General features: G+C 41.9%; 1 long non-coding RNA gene across 2 annotated transcripts in view; it reads left to right on the top strand.

The window, feature by feature from the left end:
• The window catches only part of LOC307179750, a 264295-nt gene that overhangs the window by 112100 nt on the left and 128438 nt on the right, over positions 1-23757 (top strand). For both annotated transcript variants that reach the window (XR_013825542.1, XR_013825543.1), the window contains exon 3: positions 3697-3763. This is a non-coding gene — a long non-coding RNA (uncharacterized lncRNA). The remainder of the gene's footprint in view (positions 1-3696; positions 3764-23757) is intronic.

The raw sequence follows: 23757 nt of genomic DNA, 5'->3' as shown, positions 1-23757 counted from the left end.
GATGATGATGATGTTGGTGATGATGATGGTGATGATGGTGATGAGGATGAAGGTGAGGTTGATGATGGTGATGGTTATGACGATGATGATCATGATGGTGACAATGATAGTGATCATGGTGATGGTGATAGTGGTGGTGGTGGTGATAATGGTGGTGATGGTGATGATGTTGGTGATTATGATGATAGTGGTGATGATGGTGATGGTTGTGATGATGATAGTGATGATGCTGGTGATGATGGTCATGATGATGATTGATGGTGGTGATGATGGTCATGATGATGATTGATGGTGGTGATGATTGATGGGGGTGATGATGGTGATGTCGATGATGATGCTAGTGATGATGATGGTGATAATGATGATGGTGGTGATGATGGTGATGAGTTCTGGTTGATTTGTAGGTCCTTCTGTATTCTGGACTTATGCCCTAATGGGGTTGCATTTGCTGCAACTATCTTCTGCTCTGTTCTTGCTTTTTCACTTCTTTAATGGTGTCTTTGGTGAAGAGAAGTTTTTAATTTTAATACTATCCAATCAGTCTTTTCCTTTAGGACCAGGTATAGCATACTGGCTAGTAATCAAACCTGAGACATTTGTTGCCTGATTTTGAGAGTTTCAGAATAAGACCATGGAGCCTGAGGTCAGCCAGAGTCTGGTTTTCTCCAAAGTCCTCACACAGAAAGGAGGGCAGGATGGTGCCAGCAGGGGCAGGAAGCCAGAGAGGGAGCATGCTGGCCTAAGAGTATAGGACAGAAAAGCATCTTCTGATGTGCAGAGATATCAATTTGAATCTCAGCTTTGCAACTTACTGTTATTGTGAATAGGGTATTTTGTAACCTTGCCTGAGCCTCCATTTCCTTGAATAGAAAATACAGATAAAAATAAAGAAAATCATTCATTTTATGTCATCACATTTCTTAGCACATCATGCGCGGGGTGGATGGGTTGGAAATGTACAAAGACAACGTGGATGATGAGAAAAAATTTAAAAACCGAAAGGAAGAATATAAAGGAACATAAGAGAAATTGTAATAAAGTTGACAGATTATTGAAGTATTTCTTCAGGTTAAAAATCATTCCCTTGAGCTCTTAGGTTACAACAATAACATCTTCATAGTATGAAGCTGTGCTAATGTATATCACAATAATAATCTCCACCACAACTCTGTTGAGAGGAGGACCGTTGGCGCCACATTTTATTTGGTTTTATTTATTTTTGGCTGTGTTGGGTCTTCGTTGCCATGCGCAGGCTTTCTCTAGTTGCAGCGATCGGGGGCCACGCTTCGTTGCGGTGCACGGGCTTCTCATTGTCATGGCTTCTCTTGTTGCAGCATGGGCTCTAGGTGCACGGCCTTCAGTAGTTGTGGCGCACGGGCTTAGTTGCTCTGCGGCATGTGGGATCTTCCCGGGCCAGGGATCAAACCCGTGTCCCCTGCATTGGCAGGCAGATTCTTAACCACTGCACCACCAGGGAAGCCTGATCACCATCATTTTTAAATAAAAATAGCATCTTTTCTATATTCCACTCCTTTGCACAATGAATGATGGTCCCTAATGACAGGTTCATGTCGTGACCCCTGGAACCTGTGAATGTGGTCATATTGGAAATAGTCTTTGGCAGTGTGATTAAGTTAAGGACCTTGAGATGGTCATCTTGGATTATCTGAGTGGACTTTAGACACAGTGACAAGTAACCTTGTAAGAGACACAGGAAATACAGAGGAAAAGAGGAGAAGGTCATGTGAACACTGACCAAAGTCTGGAGGGGTGTGGCCATTGGCTGAGGAAAGCCTGGAGCTGGCGGAAGCTCCCAGAAGAAGGAGGGATCTTCTGCCTGAACATTCAGAAGGAGCATGGCCCTGCCGACAGACACCTTGATTCTGAGCTTCTGACTCCAGAACTGAGAGAATAAATTTGTATCCTTTCAAGCTACCCAGTTTGTGACACTTTGTTATAGCATCCCTAGGAAATAAATAGCCCATCATTTGGTTGAACTGAGCTTCCGTGTGTGTGTGTGTGTGTGTGTGTATGTGTGTGTGTATATATATATATATATATATATATATTATATATATATATATAATATATATATATAAAACAACATAAATGTTTTATTTCCCTGATGAAGAGATGACCTCAAAGAGCTCTCGGGCTTCCCTGGTGACGCAGTGGTTGAGAGTCCGCCTGCCGATGCAGGGGAAATGGGTTCGTGCCCCGGTCCAGGAGGATCCCGCATGCCGCGGAGCGGCTGGGCCCATGAGCCATGGCCGCTGAGCCTGGGCGTCCGGAGCCTGTGCTCCGCAACGGGAGAGGCCACAACAGTGAGAGGCCCGCGTACGGCAAAAAAAAAAAAAAAAGAGCTCTCAAGGGCTTTACAAACAACATACATCCTTGTAAAGGTTGCTAAGAAGAAGCAGAAAGCAAACTCTGCTGAACACGCTGCTGGTTGGGAGGGATGCCGGCCCCCAGGAGGGCAGGACGTGGAGCTCCGGGCCCTGAAGCCAGATCGTGAGACAGAGGAGGGGCAGGGGGCCTCGTCCTTCAGCCTCCAGCCTCCATCACTCTCCTCCGCAGCCTGCTGCTGTCAGTCTCTCGGAAATTCACTTTGATCCACCTGAGACTTTTGTTACCCGACCCTGCCTGGCTCGGGGGTCGTCCCCATGAGCGCGTGAAAGCTCTAGTTCCCCTCAGCTCTCGTGTCTTCTTTGGGGTTTCATGTAGTGTGTGCACACTGCCACTCGTCATCTTTTCTGATGAACGTGTGAAAGCAGAGAAGGTTTCTGTTTAAAAAAACACATTCCAAGAGCGAATTCATGTTTCTTTTAACAAAAATATGTTGAACTGTTTCTGTAGGGAGGCACTTGCATACAGATACATACAAATAAGTGAGTCTGTTCTGACTTCAAGGACTTCACCATCGTAAAGGACCCGTTTTTCTCCGTGTCACAGTTAACCCCAAAGGGAAAGGTGACAAGAGGCTGTGGACAGGAAGCCAGGGTGACAGTCATTTCAGGGTGTAGATGCAAGAAAAGACCAAACCTGAAAAATGGTACACCTCTCCTCACTCCTGAGATAGGGAATTTTTCCCCAGAGAGCAATTTATTGTCAACACATAATAATAAAAATGTTTATACACAAATACTTCACATGGAAAAATTCACAACAAGGTAAGAAGGAATAATCAGTTTAGTGATTAATTTCTTATTTCTCCAGGGCAAAACAAAAACGACAAAAAAAAGAATTAGGATTTGAACCAAAGAATAAATCCACAGAAGTGTGAAATGGAAGTTACGAACTAAAAATACACATTTTTTTCTTTCTCTTAGTCCTTTGGGGTAGCATTCTTGAACACCAAGCATAAGTGTTAAGATTCGTAGGGGAGGAAAGCAATCTTTTCCTTCTCCCCTTCTTCCAGGTTCTCCGCTGGGGCCCCAGTAATAAAGGACAGATAAACAAAAGAAAAACAGACAGAAGTTTATTAACACGTACATCTCATACATACATGGGAAACTCAGGGAAGAGTAACTCAAAGAGACGGCTTAGAATTTGGGGTTTAAATACCATCTTCAGCTAAAACAAAAGAAGAGGGTTCTTGGGGAGCCTGGTTCTGTGGTGATCAGAAAAAAGCACAGGAAACAAGGGTGAGGCTTTTTATGCAGATTTAAGCCATGATTGGAGTCTCATCTCTTCCAGGTACAGAGCGGGAGACACCTTTACAAATGAGGAGTTCCTTTATGAATGTAAACTTCCCTTACAAAAGGTAAGTTCTACTGTTTTCAGAGCTGCTCCCATCAGACCCCAGTCAGCTGTTTCTCAAAATAATCCTTATGCCAAAGAGGCATATTTAGAGTGGCATACTCTGCTCTCCTACAACATATAACAATAACGCTTAACACTTATATGTTATTTGCTAAACATTTTCTTAAGTGTTTCACATATATTAAGTTATCATCACCACAATATCTGAATCCTACTATTACCCACACTTTATCGAGGAGAAAACTGAGACCCAGAAATGACTTTGCCCAAGATAACAAAACTGGCTCAGGACAGCGACTCTGCTTTCTACCAGAGCCCATTCTGCATGATTGTTTCCTCAATGAGCTTCAGTAGACAGAAAATAAAAGGGTAATAGCTTTGATAAATATATTCACTCAGCATTAACTAGGTACCTCTTGTGTGTCATGCTTTCTCCCAGATTCACAGCAGAGAACAAGTGAATACTGCATGGTCTTTGCCTTGGGAAAATTAATGCATAAAATAAGGACCTATCATAAATCTTTATATTCATCTTTAACAATGTAATGCATTCTTTTATTTCACTAGACTTAGGAGTCTAAGCAGAGACAGCGTGTCCAGCAAACTGATAGAATCACATAAGGCTTAAATGCACAAATATATAGGAAGAGAGACTGGAAAATTGCATAAAGTAGAATCTAATTGGGCAACCACCACTGTTTGCTTAGAAAGGAGAAATGAATATTTATCATATGCACCTAGGGTTCAGACACTTCACCTGCATAGAACATAGTTTCAGATCAGAATATAAACTCAAAAAAGTTTCCTAAATAGAAAATTGTAACTGACCCTCCAGCCAAGGCAGAGGGTCGGGAAAGGAAGGTCTTACTGACCAGGGTCTGATGGGTCAGCTGACAGTGAGGAAGAGAACAAGGATTCAGCCCCACAGCATAAGAATCTAGTACCTTTACTGAGGCAAATCCTGAGTAGCTCAGGAAAGCAAGACCCTGTGTAACAGGTTGGCAACCTGGTAATCAAGATATTCTAGGGCTTCCCTGGTGGTGCAGTGGTTGAGAGTCTGCCTGCCGATGCAGGGGACACGGGTTCATGCCCCGGTCCGGGAAGATCCCACATGCCGCGGAGCGGCTGGGCCCGTGACCCATGGCCGCTGAGCCTGCGCGTCCGGAGCCTGTGTTCCGCAACGGGAGAGGCCACAACAGTGAGAGGCTCGCGTACCGCAAAAAAAAAAAAAAAAAAAAAAAAAGATATTCTGAGTTCTTCCTCGACAAACTGTGCGTCTTGACCCATGAATGGGTTTTGAAATCAATATAGTGTATTCTGATCATCGTTTGTTATATGTGACATAGATCAGAATGCAGAGGACTTTAAATAGCGAAGCTTGCTCTTGCTTTGGAATTTTTTTCCATTATGTAAACTCATACGTTGTGTACATGCTTATATGATTATGTTCATAATTTATATTATATACACACAGACACCTATACATATGTATATTCAAGTATTTGGGATCACAGTTAAGAATATATTTCATACTAAAGATCAGGGTTAAAAGAGTCGGCTTTGGAATTTTTTTTCATATGCTAAGGATATGGAATATGGTAAGCACAAGTAATAGGTAAAATTCAGAACACTGCAGGGTGAATTGTATGTACGTGGTTTTCTATACACTGAATTACTAGTGCTCTGTAATAAAATAAACAGACAACTGATAAACATCAACCTAGATGATCTCAAAATTTTATGCTGAGTAAAAGAAGCCAGACACAAGAGAAAACATACTGCATGATTCCATTTATATGAAATTCTAGAAAAAGCAAAGCTAATGTACAGTATCACAAAGCAGATCTGTGATTGCCTAAAGGCTAGGAGAAAAGGGCCCGAAGGTCACGATGGAAGCTTTCTGTTTTATATTTTCATTTGTGGTTATGTAATACTGGGTTGGCCAAAATGTTCCTTCGGTGTTTTTAAGTAAAAATAAAAGACACATTTTTCATTTTCACCAAGAACTTCATCGAACAATGTATTCACCCTTTTATTCCACTACCTTCTGCCATTTTTCAGGCAACTTCATAATTTCATCTTTTCAAAACTTTTTATCTTTTTGAGCAAAGAACTGTTCCGGTGCCTTTTACAGTCTTCCAGGGAATTGACATTTTTTCCCATTAAGACAATTTTGTAAAGACCTAAATAAATAGAAATCCAAAGGTGCAATGTCTGGTGAATACGGTGGATGAATCAGAGCTTCCCAGCCAAGCTGGAACAGGATTTGCTTGGTCATCACAGAAACATGCGGTCTTGCGTTATCCTGATGGAAGATGATGTGTTTTCTGCTGACTGATTCTGGATGCTTTTCGTCGAGTGCTGCTTTCAGTTGGTCTAATTGGGAGCAGTACTTGTTGGAATTAATCGTTTTGATTTACCAGAAGGAGCTCATAATAGAACTCCCTTCTAATCCCACCATATACGCAACATCACCTTCTCTGGATGAAGACTGGCCTTTGGTGTGGTGGTGGTGGTTCATTTCGCTTGCCCCACGATCCCTTCTGTTCCACATTATCGCACAGTATCCACTTTTCATCACCCGTCACAATTTTTTTAAAAAACGGAACGTTTTTATTACATTTAAGTAGAGAATTGCGTGCGGAAATACGCTTAACTTATGTGGGACTCAAACATCAAAGCGATTAACATAACCAAGCTGGTGCAAATGACTTTCAACGCTTGATTTGGATATTTTAAGTATGTTGGCAGCCTCCCGCATGGTATAATGTTGACTGTTCTCAATTAATGTCCCGATTTGATTGCTATCAACTTCAAATGGTTTACCCAACCGTGGAGCATCATCCAGTGAGAAATCTCCAGCACGCAACTTCACAAACCACTTTTCACACCTTCGATCAGTCACGGCACTTTCTCCATACACCGCACAAATCTTTTTTTGCATTTCGGTTCCATTTTTACCTTTCTTGAGATAATACAGCATAATATGCTGGAAATGTTGCTCTTTTCTTTCATCTTCCATATTAAATGGCTACACAAAAATTCACCAATTTTGATGTCTTTTTTTAAATGCACGCTGATATGACAGCTGTCACATACAATCTAACAAAATTGTTTCAAATTAACTTAAAGACAACTGAGTGCTACTAGAGCCACCTTACGGAAAAAAACTGAACAAACATTTCAGCCAACCCGATGTTTGTTAGAAACTCATCCCACTCTACATTTAATATGAGTGCATTTAATTGTAAAATACACTCAATAGAGTTAATAAAAAAATAGTTACCACCATAAGTTTTGGCCTTTAAATGCATATCCAGTAACTAGAAGTTTCTCTTATTTTTTAAGCAACTCTGAGTAATCAGGCCAAAACACTGAAACCCTTTGAGTATGATTTTTTTAACGGTATTTTGAAAGTTATAAGCTAATCAGACCCAATTCTCTCTGTTGGTTCAAAGTTGCCCTTATGAGGCTCATTCTGCTTGTCACTCAGCGTGAATGATTTGTTTACAGAAACTTTCCAGGCAGCCCTTCCGCCCCCTCCCACACCTACCTGCTCATTAAGACGGAGCCCCGGGTGGGTCATGTCAGAGGGCCCTCCTCCCCGCATCCCAATTGCACTTAATACCAAGAGCAGATTTTGGAATCTTAGCTGCAGATTATTTCTTGCCTCATTTCCATGGCTGTGTGTACTCTGTTTGGACTTGGTGATACTGTTTTGGCTTATTTACTGTATGGATTTCTCTCTGCCCTCTGGTAACCCTGGAAGAAGGCACTGATGTATTGATCTAGCTAATCATGAAAATAAACCTCAGTCGACACCTCCAGAGGCTACACAAACCTTTACCAATCATCGCATAGACCAAGCCGCCGCCCCGCCGCCACCCTGCTCTTTGTGGATGTCTCCTGGGAACAGCAGACCACTGCTTCCCGTCCCTCTCCTGGTCTTGCCTTATTCCTCCCCTGACTCCAATTCCTTGGGTAACTCCGGAGGGAACGCCTCTGCTTTACCTTCTTCTCCAGATGAACACGTTTCAGCCTTCAGGGTCTACTTCTACTTTTCTGTTTTCCGAGTGCCAGAAAAAAGCACGAGGAACATAAAAGAAAGATGGAAAACAAGGAATCATGCAGTAGTCACTGTGTGTTTGACCGTGGCCTGTTTTTGAGGGTGGATGGATGCTTTCTTTTGAAATAGGTGCCGTGGTGTCCCGTTGAGTGAACTTAGTGTATAATTCAGTCATGTCTCGTGCTAATAAGATGTTGCTTTTCATCACGGTGGAAATAAGAACATAAACATGTCAGTAAATTCCTCAAGTATTACAGTGCATCAGAAGAGGGTGATCCCTGGAAGTTACTATGCTACGTGAACACCTTTGAGAGACAGGTCAGGATGAATGGCCCTGAGACAGATGACAGACCTCCGTCTAATCTCGGACATGTAGAGCTGTTGCTCTTTGGTACCAAGAAATCTTTATGTTGCCTACCTGCAACAGGTGGCCTGTCAGCCTCAGTCCTCAGGGAGCCCGCGCTGCAGACTGTGTCACATCAGGTAGACACGCCCCCAGCTCTTTATCAGCAGAACTAAAATTAGACCCCAGGTCATCCTCTATCATACATTTGCTTCTCTGGTATGAATATTAACTATATAAAGCAATAGAGGGACTTCTTTTCATGGTTTAAGAATTTCTCATCAATATCTTTGAGAAGACCGTGCATGTCTTTTAAGTGGTATCAACCTTCTTCTTACACAGATAATTACAGAGGAGAAAGGGCAGCTATCGCTCTTTAATTACAGTGTTGCTAAGTACTCAATGCTTAATTATTCAGCTATTACAGTTTTAAAATTATGCTTCTAAAGTTGTTGTAACATAGTCATGAAAGTGGGAGTTGGAGCAATAATTTCAGTCTCATGATAGTTGTGGGGAGAGCTCTGCGAACACATGCACCTACAGAAATAAAGCATCCCTTGTGTTTAACATGGAACCTGGCAGGTGCCTACACTTATTTCAGGCAGAGAGACATCTGCTAGGTGACATATTTGTTGTATGGAACTCAATTATTTCTTCCCTGTAGAACGTAGTGATTTAAGAAACTTCTCTGTCAGTAGGCTTTAGGGGGGAAAGTCGGAGGAGACAGTGCCAGTTTGACAGTACAATCACTTAAGACTTGTCCCTGGCCAACACTAAAAAAACTACCTTCCTGAATAGAGATGCCAAAATATTCAATTTAGTCTAACCATAGTCATAAAGGGGTTCATAGTCATAAAGGGGTTCATATAGTAACTGACTGCAGTTACTATAATTCTAAAAGTTCATGTTTTAATGAAAACTTCATTCTTATCATTCTTCTGTCAGAATTATATATATATACATATATATATTTAAAGTATATAGTATATATATGTGTGTATATATATATCTTTTTAGAAGATCTGATACATACTCTTAAATAACATGGCCCACTTAATATTCATTGAACACTTGACTCAATAACTAAAGATTAACAAGTGTCAAAGAATAGAAATATCACAAAGGATATTCACAGATAATAACATAATTAAACTAGAAATTAATAAGTGAAAGATATCTGGAAAGTCCCCAGTAAAAATATGGAACATTCGCCAAACATTGGGAAATTAAGCAACCTGCTTTATTTCCAAGGCGAATAAGAAATATTTTAAACTAAATGAAAATGTAACATACCAAATTTGATGGAATTCTGCTAAAGCAATCAATGGCAGGAAATTTATAGCATTAAAATGCTTACTTTTATGAAAAGAACAAGGAGCGATATAAACTTCCACTTAAAACACACACACACACACACACACACACACACACACACACACACACACACACACACACAGAAAAAGCTTAGCAAATTAAATCCAAAGCAGTTAGGGGGAAGTAAGCAAGAAAGTTAACAGCTCTTAAAAAAAAAGAAGAAGAAAAAGAATTTTAGGACAGAAAATCAAATAAATAAACCTAGAAGTTTGTTTTTTTTTTTAAGAACAATAAAAATGATAAATTTCTAAGCCTACTAACCAAAAACAAAGAAAGAAGATACAAATTAGCAATACAGGAGTGCAGGGGCATGGAGGAGGTGCTTCTCAACCACAGCACCCAAGACTGAGAAGAAGAGTAACTACTGTGAATAATTCTGTATCCACCAGTAGTCAGCGTAGAAACTTAGATGAAATGGACCAATTCTGTGAAAGATATTAATACAAACTACTAAACTCACTCAAGAAAAAACTACAGATAACCCAAATGATCCCATATCTATGAAAGAAATTAGATCTGTACTTAAAAACTTCCAAACAAAACCACAGGTAACAGATTTTGCTAGTAAATTCTGTTATGTGTTTAGGGAAAAAATAATACCAATTTTATAGAATTGCTTCCAGAAAATGGAAGTAGAGAGTACTCATTTTATGAGGCCAGCATTACTCAACAATAAAAAAAAAATAATATCAGAGTCAAGTGGGTTTAAGCCAGGAACGAGGACTAGATTAGCATTTGATAATCAATCAATGTATATAGTTCTCCATGTTAATTATCTGAAGAAAAAAGAGGCATGGGGCTTCCCTGGTGGCACAGTGGTTGAGAGTCTGCCTGCCGATGCAGGGGACACGGGTTCGTGCCCCGGTCCGGGAAGATCCCACATGCCCGGAGCGGCTGGGCCCGTGAGCCATGGCCGCTGAGCCTGCGCGTCCGGAGCCTGTGCTCTGCAACGGAAGAGGCCACAACAGTGTGAGGCACGCATACCGCAAAAAAAAAAAGAGGCATGAAGTCATTTTAATAGATGCATTAAAAAATTGACAAATTATATATATAAACTCTTTCATTATTCTTTAAGGATTGTAGTGGGAGCAAAATGCAGAAGAGAAAGAATAAATGTGTAGATGAACTGCTAGTAAGAAAGTAAGATCGCTGGGGTCCATTTGCAGAAAAATAAAGTGATTTTAAGCAGAAAAATAAAATAGGGGATTAAGTGCTTATGAAATTGTTAGAATTCCTGGCAAAGCAGCTTTAGACTGTGGTACTGGGAATGGCACCCCAAAACAATCTCAATGTGTGAATGTCCTTTTCACAGTGAATTAGAAACACAGTGAGTCTACGGGAATTCCCTGGCAGTCCAGTGCCTAGGACTCCGCGCTTAAAGTGTTGAAGACACGTCATGTCCTTTCTACCTTCTTATTGGGAAGTTAAGGTCAGTGTGACATGTGACATGAGTCCCCACGGGATGGGATATGGAGCTCCTCCTTGGGGCCTGTTGCAGGGTTGTTTCCTTTGTATCAACCTCAGGACATAGCCATCTGTCAATATTTGAGGCATAAATAAATTATTTACCTCTAAGGAAATTTTAAAAAAAGAAACAGACCTCATAGAAAAATATTGGTTTTTATAGAAATATTGGGGTTTATAGAAAGTAGGTGAGAATTAAGAGTGTTTGTGAGTTTATGGGACTTCCCTGGTGGTCCAGTGGTTAAGACTCCGTGCTTCTACTGCAGGGGCCATGGGTTCGATCCCTGGTCGGTAAGGTCCCGCGTGCTGCGCGGTGCGGCCAAGGGGGAAAACAAAAGAGTGTTTGTGAGTTTAAACTGGGGAGTTAAGATTAGTGACTTAAGAAAGTATGATGTGCTTTAAATATTATGATGCTGTAACTAATAAAAGTAGCAGTAGATCTGGGGAAATTAACTGAAAACAACTATCCCTTACATCAACTAATCACATATAACATCTGGCTCTTTCCTTGAAGTTATACTGTATACGCTGTGCCCCCCCCCATTAATGAGTCTAATTTATAGAAAGTAGACATATTTTAGAAGCAGGGAAAATGGAAGGACATTTTATTTTATAAACTGGAAATTATATGTAGGGGCTTTTGTGGCGATAGGCAGCATATTCTTGAAAACCTCCCTACAACCAACAAAATAAAAGGGAAGCAGGTGCAAGTGTTAGCTGAAAGGTTCCAGAAAGAAAGGAAAAGAGGAACAATAGAACCAGAGGCCTCTGACTCAATGCGAACAGGAATAGTTTTGGGGGATATCAGGGCAGGACACAGTAAAATTTGTGAGCTTCCAGGAGCAATGGGGCATGTAGGTCAGAAACATGAAAATAAACTTCTGTGACAGAGCAGGAGACTCAGCAGGGAGAAGCTGATTCTTCCCATTGAAAGGATGCAGCAAGCTTTCTGCGGAGGCTCCTGCAAATAAGAGTAAAGGTAGAAAATAAAGAAAATGAGAAGAGTGCTGTGTTACATTGTTGGACCGACATCCCAGCGGAATACAAACCCTCGAGAGGAAAGCAAGAATGGAGATGGAAGTTATGGCCGGAGGTGGAAGGAGATTCCTGAAGGCATCAGGGACTGAGTCCCTCCCATCTGTGTGGGCCAATCCAGGGGTTCTGCGATCAAAGAGCTGGGTAGAATATGTCCCTCCAGGCGAGAAAGGGGAGGATAAAAGCCTCCAGCTTTGGAGAAGGAAGAGAGGGGAGACCGTGATGAGTGATCAGGTGTGGATAGCACAGGTCTTCAGTTCTGACGCTGAGCACAGGGAGTGAGTGTGCTTAGCCACCAGGAGGACTTGGAGAGTCCCTGGGGGTCATAGGGGGGCTGGTCCCCACATCCTCATTCCCCAAAACCGTTTCATGGGGAAGAAGCCCTGAAGTTCACCTATGCCTGTGGAGTCCACAGAAAGCAGCTCAGAATTACGAGTGTCTGGGAGAGAGCTTGGGAGAGGGCTGAGGACCGAAGTCAGAAGGGTGGACCCTCCACGCAGGGTCTGAGGGGGGCGCTGCAGGGCCACTGGGTGATAAGAAGACCCTCAGCGTCAGGGCACAGACTGGTCACTGGGAGGAGGCACAGAAAGCAGGGCTTCACTGTCTTACCCGGCATGAGGGGGCGGCAGGGAAGCAGCGCCACTCCAATTTCACATCCACCACCCAGCGTTTAGTCTACATCCTCCCAGGTACCGCTTGACCTTTGTAAAATACGTATTTTTAATTTTGGTGAATTCAAAGGACTAGATCTGTTTAGTTGCAACTGCCAAAATATAGCAATGTAATAAAATATAAAATACTGGTGCTCAGTAAACTTTGGGAAAGGCTGACATTTTGTACGTTGTGCTCCTAGGTGTTGCTAAAAGTCAGTCCTGACACAAGAGCACGTCATTTCGTGTTTTCTTGCCAAGTGTACTTAAATCTTTGGTCAAGGACAGAAAGTGTCTGCCTCCTTCCCTCTCCACATGGATTTACAAAGGAAAACATAACTGTGGCTTTTAGGATGAGTCTGTCTATATGGGATAGAGCAGGAAGATATTAGTATTAAGTCAGCATTGCAAGTATATCTTGGGGAAAAGGCACCAAAGATGAATTCTGTGCCACGCTGTTTTTAATTGACAAGTCCGAAGTTATTAATTCCTAAGTGCGTACCTGATCAGATAGATAGACAGATAGATAGATACACACACACGAGTAAATATATATAATACACACACGACTCATATATACATTCATGTTGATTATTTGCTTCTGCAAAGAAAAACAAACAACAAAACTGAAAGAATTAATCAGCAAGGAAACTAGATTGTGAACAGTAATATAATACTACTGTTTATTTTTCTGATTATGTTATAATGAACAAACTTCAAGTTTGACAGAGGTATGTGGAAGGAAAATAAGTTCCTGAACCAGAAATAATTTAATGTACCATACAAGAATTATTAAAAAGAATAAGCTATATCTTCTTACAAGAATTTCAATAAAGTAGGCTATGTTTGGATAAGTTATAAAGAAGATTTTTCCATGAAAAAGGTAAAATCAAATGTGTTCTCTCTTGCGGATTTGCTTGTTATAGAAAGAACTCTCATAGGAAAGAAAAAGCATTATAGTCAAAAAATTACAGAAAAAGGCAAGTAAGAGAATTTTACATAGACTGACACCAGGTGAGAAGAAAAAAAAGATATCAGAGAAGAATGGAGGCATTAAATAAAGCTCACCAAGAAAAAGAGAGGGAAATACGAGAATTGTATTGTCATGAAAAATGGACATTAAAACAAGCAGAAAAAGATGGTGACAAACAGCAGCTATGCGTAAGAGACAAGATTGAAACAGGGTTTGGATCTGCAATGTCAAGGAAGAGATAAGTGAAATGCTTTGGATAGAACAGTACAACAATAGAACAATACGATAAACGCCTAAAAGAGAAAATTATTTACCTTCTGACATAAGAGTGGAAAAAGTAAATAATATAAAAAGAAAGTAAAGTAGGGTCTGAGAGGTCTTCTCCCAGATAACACTGTCAAGTGCCCTGGGATTTCCCTACCCTTTTTTTTTTTTAATTTGTTTATTAATTTATTTATTTTTGGCTGTGTTGGGTCTTCGTTTCTGTGCGAGGGCTTTCTCCAGTTGCGGCGAGCGGGGGCCACTCTTCATCGCGGTGTGCGGGCCTCTCACTGTCGTGCGGCCTCTCTTGTTGTGGAGCACAGGCTCCAGACGCGCAGGCTCAGTAGTTGTGGCTCACGGGCCTAGTTGCTCCGCGGCATGCGGGATCCTCCCAGACCGGGGCACGAACCCGTGTCCCCTGCATCGGCAGGCAGACTCTCAACCACTGCGCCACCAGGGAAGCCCTCCCTACTCTTTTTGAGTAGAGCCTTAATGCTTTAAAAGGCTGAAAGAAAAAAGGTGAAATGTCCAGAGAAAGAAAACAAAAAATACTTTCACTAAGTGAAAGGGAGGGGAGGGTGTGGGTGGGTGACGTCAGCAAAATGGAGGAAAAGGGCGTTTCCAGTGCTCGTCCCTTTGCGGAAACATCTATCCAGGCACGAGAATACCTTCCCGAGAGCCAAGGACTCCATCCAGGTGAGGGATTACGGCCCCTGGGGAGCACAGACGTGAGAGCAGATGCCTGAAGAGGGAGGGAGGGCAGGCTCATCACCTGCATCAGCTACATCGCCCAGACGGCCCAGCTGGAGAGAGACGCCTCCCTGTGGGCGGGAGAGTGAAGTGAGCCCCCGGCCCAGGTCACCCCCGTGAACTCTGCTGCTGGGCTGGCCCCTGTGACCCCAGGCACCTGCACACCAAACTCCGGCTGGCCCCCATGGACCCTGGATCCAGTGGACCCAGGGTCCAGGTCTGTACCCAGGACCCATCCCAGCACCCAGAGGCCCCACAGACTGAGGGCCAGGCCCCCCACCATGGGCCCAATTGCCAGTCCCCCCTACCCCCAGTGCTAGGCTGGCCACAGTGACTCAGGCTCAAGGCCACCCCAGCACCAGGCTGCCCCCAGGAACCAGACAAGGGCTGGGGGAAAGGGGGAGATGCCGGTCTGAAGGTACACAGTTGCAGTTATGTCGGATGAATAAGGCTACAGTTAATAACACTGTATTGACCATCGGAAATGCACCAGATTTCAGGGCTCTCGCCACAAAGAGATGGTAACTGTGAGGATATGACATGTTAGCTCGACTGTAATAATCATTTCACTGTGAATGTGTGCGTCAAATCATCATGTTGTACACCTCCAATAGTATGTTTACTTAAAAGTAAAATAAAACAAAATAAATAAAAATTTTTTAAAGGAAATTTTTTGAAAAACCTAGAAATCATGACATTACTAAACACTGATTTAGAAGTGGTATAAAGAAAACTCTCCCTGCAATTAAAAAAATGGGCAAGATGGTAAAATTCTAAATTAATTTCTTAAAAAGTAAAAAAAAAAATTATAAAATTCTAATTAGGTGTGTTAGAGAAATTTGCTAAAACCTGACGTGAATGGTCCAATGTTTGAATTTAAACAGCTCTATTGAATGCATCAGCTTAAAGAAATACAAAGAACTTCTACCAGATTTCCAAATTAAGCCAGTTTATCTTTACTTCATTGGTGAGAGAACAGTGCCTCTAAAAGACAGATTATCTGAGGCCTCGAGATGGTCCACAGCCACTGTATGATGAAACAGACCTCAGCCCTGATTGTTGGACACTCAGTCGTTGCTTGTTGCAATAATCCAGGTGCCTTTGCAGTCTCGCCAGTGATTTTCCATTTCAGCCTTTTATTTCTTCTCTTAGCATAAGTGTCATTAGGTAAAAATCTTATTACAAACTTTAGAATGAGTTTGTCCCAGGTGGTTGATGGAGCCATTAACGTATCTTTCTCATAACTCTTAGTAAAATAAATTTTAAAAAGAAAATACAGTCACAGATGTCCTAAGATAGATCGATAGGAGTATCTCTATTAAATAAAAGAGATGCATGAATTTCTAGAAATTCAAGGTGAATTTCATCCCAGTGATGGATGAAAGAAAAATTATGTCGTAGTCAGCTCAGGCTGCTACAACAAAGTACCATAGACTGCATGCCTTCTAAACAACAGACATTTGTTTCTCGCGCTTCTCGAGGCTGGAAGTCCAAAGTCAAGGTGCCAGCAGATTCGGTGTCTGTTGAGAGCCCCCTTCCTGGTTCATAGATGGCATCTCCTCACTGTGTCCTCATGGGGCGAAGGAGCTCTCGGGGGTCTCTTTTATAAGAGCTAATCCCATTCTTGAAGGCTCCTCGATCATGACCTCATCACCTTCCAAAGACTATCACATTGAATTTCAGGATTTAACATGAATTTGGGGGATCACATTCTGTGGGTAGCTGTCTACAAAGACACAAGTCGGAAGAATCACAGGAGATGTGCAGCGGGGTCAGCCTCTGCAGAAAGGGGCTGGTGGATGCTGAGCAAGACCCAGGAGGCACAAAGGGCAGAACGGTGACCAACTGGAGGACAGCCTGTGTCACAGCCGCAAGGACCACTTCATGACGGCATTTGCCAAATATAAACTGAATAAATGGAGCCAGAAAATCAAAGATAAAGAGACATTTCAAACCATTTCTAGAGAGAGAATAATCGGGTACTTAAGAACCCAATCCAGATTATCAACGGCTTTCTGAACGGTAGATTAGGACGGGAAAAGAGAACGGAGCACCGTCTCAGATTTCTCCAGAAATGATTTTCAATCACGATCATCACTTGCTGTACCATTGGGTGAAATGACTTAATTAGCGTGCTGGGGTCTGCCAGAGCACCCTCAGACGTCCTGATTTGCTAGAACGTCTAATGTGGCCGTGATAGCAAAGGACACAATACAATCAGCCAAAGAGACAGTGCTCTGGACAAAGCTCGTAGCAAACCTGACTCAAGCGTCCAGGTACTCCCCTCCCAGTGGAGTCGCACAGGACACACAACTTTCCCACTGATGTCAAGCAACACTCTGCAGTGCTGCCAACCAGGGCTCTCACAAGAGCGCGGTGTCCAGGGTTTTTACTGGGAAGTCAGTCACGTAGCGTGCAGCCCCCGTGTGGTGGCCTCAGTTGCTGAAGCTCCAGAGCCCAGGAGGATGGCAGCTATTCACCATCTATCGTATCTTCAGCATAAACTGTCTGAACAAACTGGTTCAGTGTGGCTCAAGGCCTCGGGTTTACAGACATGATGAAACAGAATGTTCCGGGAGTTCTGTTCCCAGGAGCTGTCCAAGGGCTGGATCTGAAACTGGCCTCTCTAGGGATGAACAGGGTTGGCCCAGCCCAGGCCTGTTGAGTTCACGCTTTCTCACACAGCATGCAGGGTATGTTAACGTGGAGATGGCATCCAGAGAAGATTTGCTCCAACTCTAGAGAACAATGCAGCAAACGCCAAGCGAGGTCATAGAAGACTTAGAGAGCAGTGAGTGCGAATTGTAGAATGAGGATGATGGAGTCGGGAAATACATAGCTACAGCAAGGAGCAGGGGATTGAAGGGATCTGGGAATAAGAAAACTTTGTCACGCATTTGTAGCAACTCAAGAGAGGCAATAGAGTCTGACACAAAAGGAAGGAAGAAAGGCGTCACCCGCTGTAGGCCTTGATGGGGAAAACAGGCATAAATACCACCAAGTTAAAGTGAATAAAAATGAGGAACTAAGACTGGAAAAGCAAGAGCATTGTATCTGTCTAAACATAGAACTAAGACAAAACGACAGCGAGATTTATGGTCCTGGTTACGAAGGTCATTGCTGCCACACTAACGAAGTTGATCTGAAGAGTGAATTGCAAAGAACATTGAATCCCTTGACCTTATAGCAGGGATCCACACACAATCTGAAAATGGAAATCTGGAGTTAAAAATAATGATTGCAACCCTCTTCATATTTTTATAATAAGCTTGGTGTGTGTTTTGTTTTTTTTTTTTTCTGCATTGGGTCTTTGTTGCTGTGTGCAGGCTTTCTCTAGCTGCGGTGAGTGGAGGCTACTCTTTCTTGCAGTGCATGGGCTTCTCACTGCGGTGGCTTCTCTTGTTGCAGAGCACAGGCTCTAGGCACGCGGGCTCAGTAGTTGTGGCACATGGGCTCTAGAGCACAGGCTCACTAGTTGTGGTGCACGGGCTTAGTTGCTCCATGGCATGTGGGATCTTCCCAGGCCAGGGATCAAACCCGTGTCCCCTGCACTGGCAGGCAGGTTCTTAATCACTGCACCACCATAAAAGTCCCAATAAGCTTGGTGTTATTTTAAATACCATGTAGTAACATGCATCTTAAAATAAAGACACTCATCTCAATTTCAGTATTTCCTTGATCTCTTTCAGTTTTTCTTGTAATAAATTCAGATTAAATTTGATCCTAGAAACACACTGTATAGAGTATGATCCCATATTATCACACTGTCTGTTTCCCTCTCTCTTTTTCTTTCTTTTGCTCTCTGTGTTTCTGCCAACATGCCTAGAGAGATTGAGACTTTTATTTCTAAGTGGTGAGATTCATGGTAAAATTTTGCTCTTATCTTTGTATTTCCCTGCACTGCTGGTGTATTTTTATAATGCTGATGTGGATCACTCTCACAGAAACGCAGTGAGAGATTTATTTCCAAATTAGAGGGATGCTCAAGGCGTAAGTGTGGGAGAGACAGGTTCAAAACTGTTCACCTCTGATGCACCTGAAGGCCCAGTCCACCCTTTCCTGTTGTGAGTGTTCCCATCGGCACCACCCCCGCTAACTGAGTCACCACCATGGGGGATGTGACTGTTTGTCAGCAGGATTTGCAGTGAGTCACAAAATGCTACTTTAGCACAATCTTTTGCATATAAGGTTCCATTATGTCTTTTTATGATAAATATGTCAAAAATCATTTCATTTGTTGCCGGCTCAAACGCAGTTTCTTAGTTGAGCTCCAGTGCCCTGTGAGATGTAGGGATGCCCGTCTCCGCTCTGCCCCCAAATGAAGAACAGGAACAGCAACATAACCATTTAATGCAACTTTGTTTTTTAATCACATTGTGATTGAGGATATAATGAAAATAACATATTCCAAGTGGAGTAGCTTTATCAGTTCTTGGGTTTGCTTCAAGGCTAGATACAGTATTCCCTAATCATCAACCTGTGTAATGAAAATTTGAGACATCTTTGTTTATAATCAGATTATCTCAACACAGCTTTGAGTTGAGAAGCTAATATACTTCAAATACATTTTGACTTAACTACATTTTCACTACTCCTTTTAGTCCCTTTTCTGAAAACAGGAAATACAATCTATATTTTCGTTGTTTATAAATTAACGTAATTAGTTAAATCTTCCAAGTCTTCTATAGCATCATTAAGGTGCCATCATTTCTCTCTGTTTAATCATTTTATAATATAAAGATTTGCTATGAAATACCAAACATGGCTTGGCCGCGACTAAATGTATATTAACCTAAAACCAAACCCTCAATTTTGCTAATCCCTAGTAATACAATTCCTAATACCAACTGGATCTGTCTGTTCATGTGTCTTCTATAAAATAAAATAGGGCTTTAGGAGAAGAGTCACACAGGGATTTACACCTGCTTTCAGTCACTATCTCTCCTCCTCATTGGCTTCCTGTGTCCTCACTCAGCACAGTTACAGACCACCCAGGAGGGGCCAGGGCTGCACATCGTTTAGACTAGATATTCACCTTCTTATTTGGCTTTTGGAAAAGAACAAAAGGATTTGCCAACACAGTTTTACGGCAGTAATGGTTCTGAGGAACTCTTTTATGAGGAAATAATCTACTTCATTCTTAGGATATAGAAGTTGGCCTCAGACTTACAGTTCATCCACCCGGCAGCTGGGTTATTGCCTCATAAAATACTGTGAAGATTCTATTATCACTTAATTAGAAAGCAGGGCATTTACTTCTCCTTTTTGCTTAGTTTTATTCGATGACTCCTAGGTTTATCTCTCTCTTTCAAAAAAAAATCAGTTCAATCTTGATCAGCATGCGTATAATATGACTAAAAATATGTTTGATTATTTTATGTGTTACCATGAAATCAGATTTTAAATATGCGTTACAAGCGATGACTAATCAAATTAATTCAGACATATAGCACTGGAGATCTCAAGCTTTCAGAGTATATAAAGAGAAACACAATTCTTATTAACACTGGTTACATAACACACTTGTGCTCCCTTAAAATTTGAGAATGAGCTCACGAATTGATTCCTTCTTTTTATGCAGACAGGGACCCCAGGGCCAGACAGCAAAATACCCCGGTGTCCTGGAAGTGCCTTTTGTAGGAGAGCTCACGAAGGAGGCTGTCAGGGCAGGAGGGGATCCCTGTGCCTTATCACCCTGGGAGCTCACAGCACCCTGGCAGGCGGACTTCCGCACCCTGGGTGGTGGGCTTTGAAGTACAGCCAGCAGAATCCCCAGACCCTCTTCTGCCATCACAGGTTTTTCAAGTCTGGTGGCTGCAGTTTGATGGAGTAACAGTTCATAATCTCAGCATTCTTCGAGGGGTGATTCCCTGCAGGGCTGGGCTGTATGCTACATTCACAGGATTCTGTGGAGTTTCACAAGAGGCCCCCTTGCCAGAACTTCTCTTATATTTTGAAATGTTTCAGCCACCCAAAGAAGGTAAATTATAATAAACACCCATATAACTTCCCCCAATATATTGGCAAACGTTATTATTTTCCCATATACGCTTTAGATTTAAAAATAATAATGAACGTAACAGATATGTCTGTGCTTTTCTCCCACATCCTCTTTTTCTGTTTTCTACCTACCTTGAACTCGTTATTATTCCCATGAATATTTTTAAATAATTTACTTATACACACAGCCATAGTATATGTATGAATGATTTTAGAGTATCTAATAAATGATATATTCATGTAGCCTTCTTGCTCTGAAATAAATGTTAATGCTCCCCCCACCTCAAATTCATATATTGGTGCCCAAAACCCCAATGAGGTGGGACCTTTAGGAAGTAATTAGGTTGAGATGAGGTCATGAGGGTGGGGCTCCCATGATGGGATTAGTGCCCTTATAAAAAGAGGAAGACAGAGGTCTCTCCACTTGGGGAGTACAAAAGACAGCCACCTACAGGCCAGGAACAGGACCTTCACCAGAAACGGGATCCGCCAGCACCTCCATCTTGCCAGCTTCCAGAACTGGGGAAAGAAGCCCCAGCCTGTGGTGCTGTGACAGCAGCCCCAGCAGACTGCGAGCCTCAGCAGAAGCTTGTCCTCAACACACGTTTAACACTTGGTCATACACACAGTGTATCTTAGGCTCTTTTATTTGAGCCACCACACACAATGTGCCATTATTGACTCATTCTCCCGTTGATAAAAACATTTTTCCAGTTCTTCGCTGCTACAGACTCTGAGCACATTTATCTAAATGTCTTTCACAGCTTGCGTGCGTACATTTCTCCAGGATGTATACTAGGAGAGGACTGATGTGTCCCAGAACGTCTTCAAGTAGAGCTGATATTTACCGATATCCCTCCAAGTTTTTGTCAGCAAGATCCAACTTAATCTAAATGGGTGGATGAGTTCCCTTGCTAAGTAATATTCAGCCTTAGCAAACCTTTTATTTTTATTTGCAACTTGTTGGATGTTGCATTGTATCTCACTTCAGTTTGAATTTGCTATTCCCTGCTTACTAATCAGGATAAGGATATTATTGTTTTGGGAACATAATTTCTTCTTTCTGAATTTCCTTTTCACTTCCTTTGCCTTTCTTCTTCTATCACATTATTAGCCTTGTTTGTTTGTTTTGAGATTTGTAAGAATTCTTGTTTAGTTTGGATCATAAGCTTTTGTCAGTAATGTCAGTGGAAATTATCTTCTTCTACAAGGTAGCTTGTATTTTCACTTTGTTCCATTGATCAGAAGTTTAAAATTTAATGGAAATAAGTGTATCCGTTTTTTTCTTTTCAGATTTTCCATGTAGTGAGGAAACCCTTCTCTCCCATACAGGAGGTTCACCCCCACTATCTTATTTTCAGATCTGTGTTGGTATAACTGGCCTTTTACTTCTCTGATACGTTTAGGAATAAACCCAGATTTAGTTAATCTCTCTATGGTTCCAGATATGATTGGATTCAGTCAAAAATAAATTTCAGAAGCCCTGTCACCTTTATGAAATTGAGTCTTCCTAGGCATGTGTGAGATGTCTTTATTAGTTCTATATTGATGTATTTCAATAATGTTTTTATAATTCTATAAACACTTTATGCATTTCCTTTTTTATATTATTTATAGTTATCAGATTTTCCCTCTGTTGTAAATGGTATCTTTTTTACTATTTACCATTTAAAATAAAAAATTCTAACAGGTGTTGAAATTCCATTTATATTTCATATTAATTCCCTATCAAGCAAATTTACTACACAACGTATTTTTTCTGATTTTTTGGCCTATAGATTTCATTATTATTCTATGTAAATCATCATTTATTTGTGAAAAAAATGAAACTTCGTTCTTTCTTTTTCAATCCTTGCATATATTTCCTATATTACATATGCATAATCTGTATATTCATATCTTGAGTATACATTCATATCTTACTTTATTGGTCCTTTCCCAGTTATATCACTATCTATTTTTTGCATTAAAAATTAGTGGCTTAAAGCCATTTCCATTTATTATCTCACAGTTTCTGTGGGTCTGAAACCCATAAACGCCTCACCTGAGGTGGGTGGCTCTGGCCCGTGGTCTCTCCTAAGTGTGTGACCCAGATGCAGTGCGAGCTGCAGCCAGTCTTGACTGTGCAGTAACAACATGTTAACACATCTTCCAGTTCGTTTCTTTTATTCTGTTTCTCCTGTTTTCTATGTGTTGACTGTTTCCTTTCACTGACTTTTTTAGAGTGAATAGTATTTACTTGTCTCTCTCTCTTTGGGGAATTTGGATTTGAGTTTGTCATCCCTGGCTCACAGGAAAGAGGCTTTTTTATGTTAATGCTTAGTAACCGTGATGGCTAATTGTATCAAATTGATGGGGCTGAGGGATGCCCAGAGTGGTGGTGAAACAGCATTCCTGGGCATATCTGTGAGGTCGTGTCTGGAGGAGAAGAATGAGTCAAGAGGCTCACTCCCTCTTAAGTGGAAGAGTACCATCCACTCTGCCGGGGCCTGAACAGAACAAGAAGGCAGAGCGAGGCAAAGTCGCTCTCTCTCCATTGGGATGCCCGCCTTCCCCTGGGCTTTGACGTGGGAGCCTTGGTTCTCCGGCCTTCAGAATTACACCCCAAGGTCTCCTGGGTCTCTGACTTGCAGATGGCAAATCATGGGACTTCTTGGCCTTCATAATCACATGAGCCGCTTCCTACAGTGAATCTCATATGTATACTTCTGTGTATCTACTTGGTTCTATTTCTCTGGAGAACCTGACTGTTACACCACGTCTGTCTCCTAAGTGGATCCCACCTGGTCCACAGTGCTGTCGGCCTTTCCCGGAGCAGCCTGTGTCTTCCTTCTGCCCCCAGAGTGGCCAGCCAGCCTCAGCCTCCAGCCTGTCAGCTGTTTGGGATCTGGATCTGGATCCAGTTCCAGGCTGTGTCCTAAAAGGCTTCCTGGGAAACTGGCTGTGCCCTCAAAATGGTCCCACTGAGGTCAGCTCTCCGTTGAGTTGAAGCACCCACCTTTTGTATACCCCACATATGTGGTGCATGGTCTGCATTCAGTAATATGTACTACGTAGCTTAATGAACAAATAGCAGACC

This window comes from Stenella coeruleoalba (assembly GCF_951394435.1).
Source record: "Stenella coeruleoalba genome assembly, chromosome: 21".
NCBI classification, from domain to species: domain Eukaryota; kingdom Metazoa; phylum Chordata; class Mammalia; order Artiodactyla; family Delphinidae; genus Stenella; species Stenella coeruleoalba.
The sequence above is the reverse complement of the archived record's forward strand: the minus strand, read 5'-3'. Positions and strand labels throughout refer to the sequence as shown.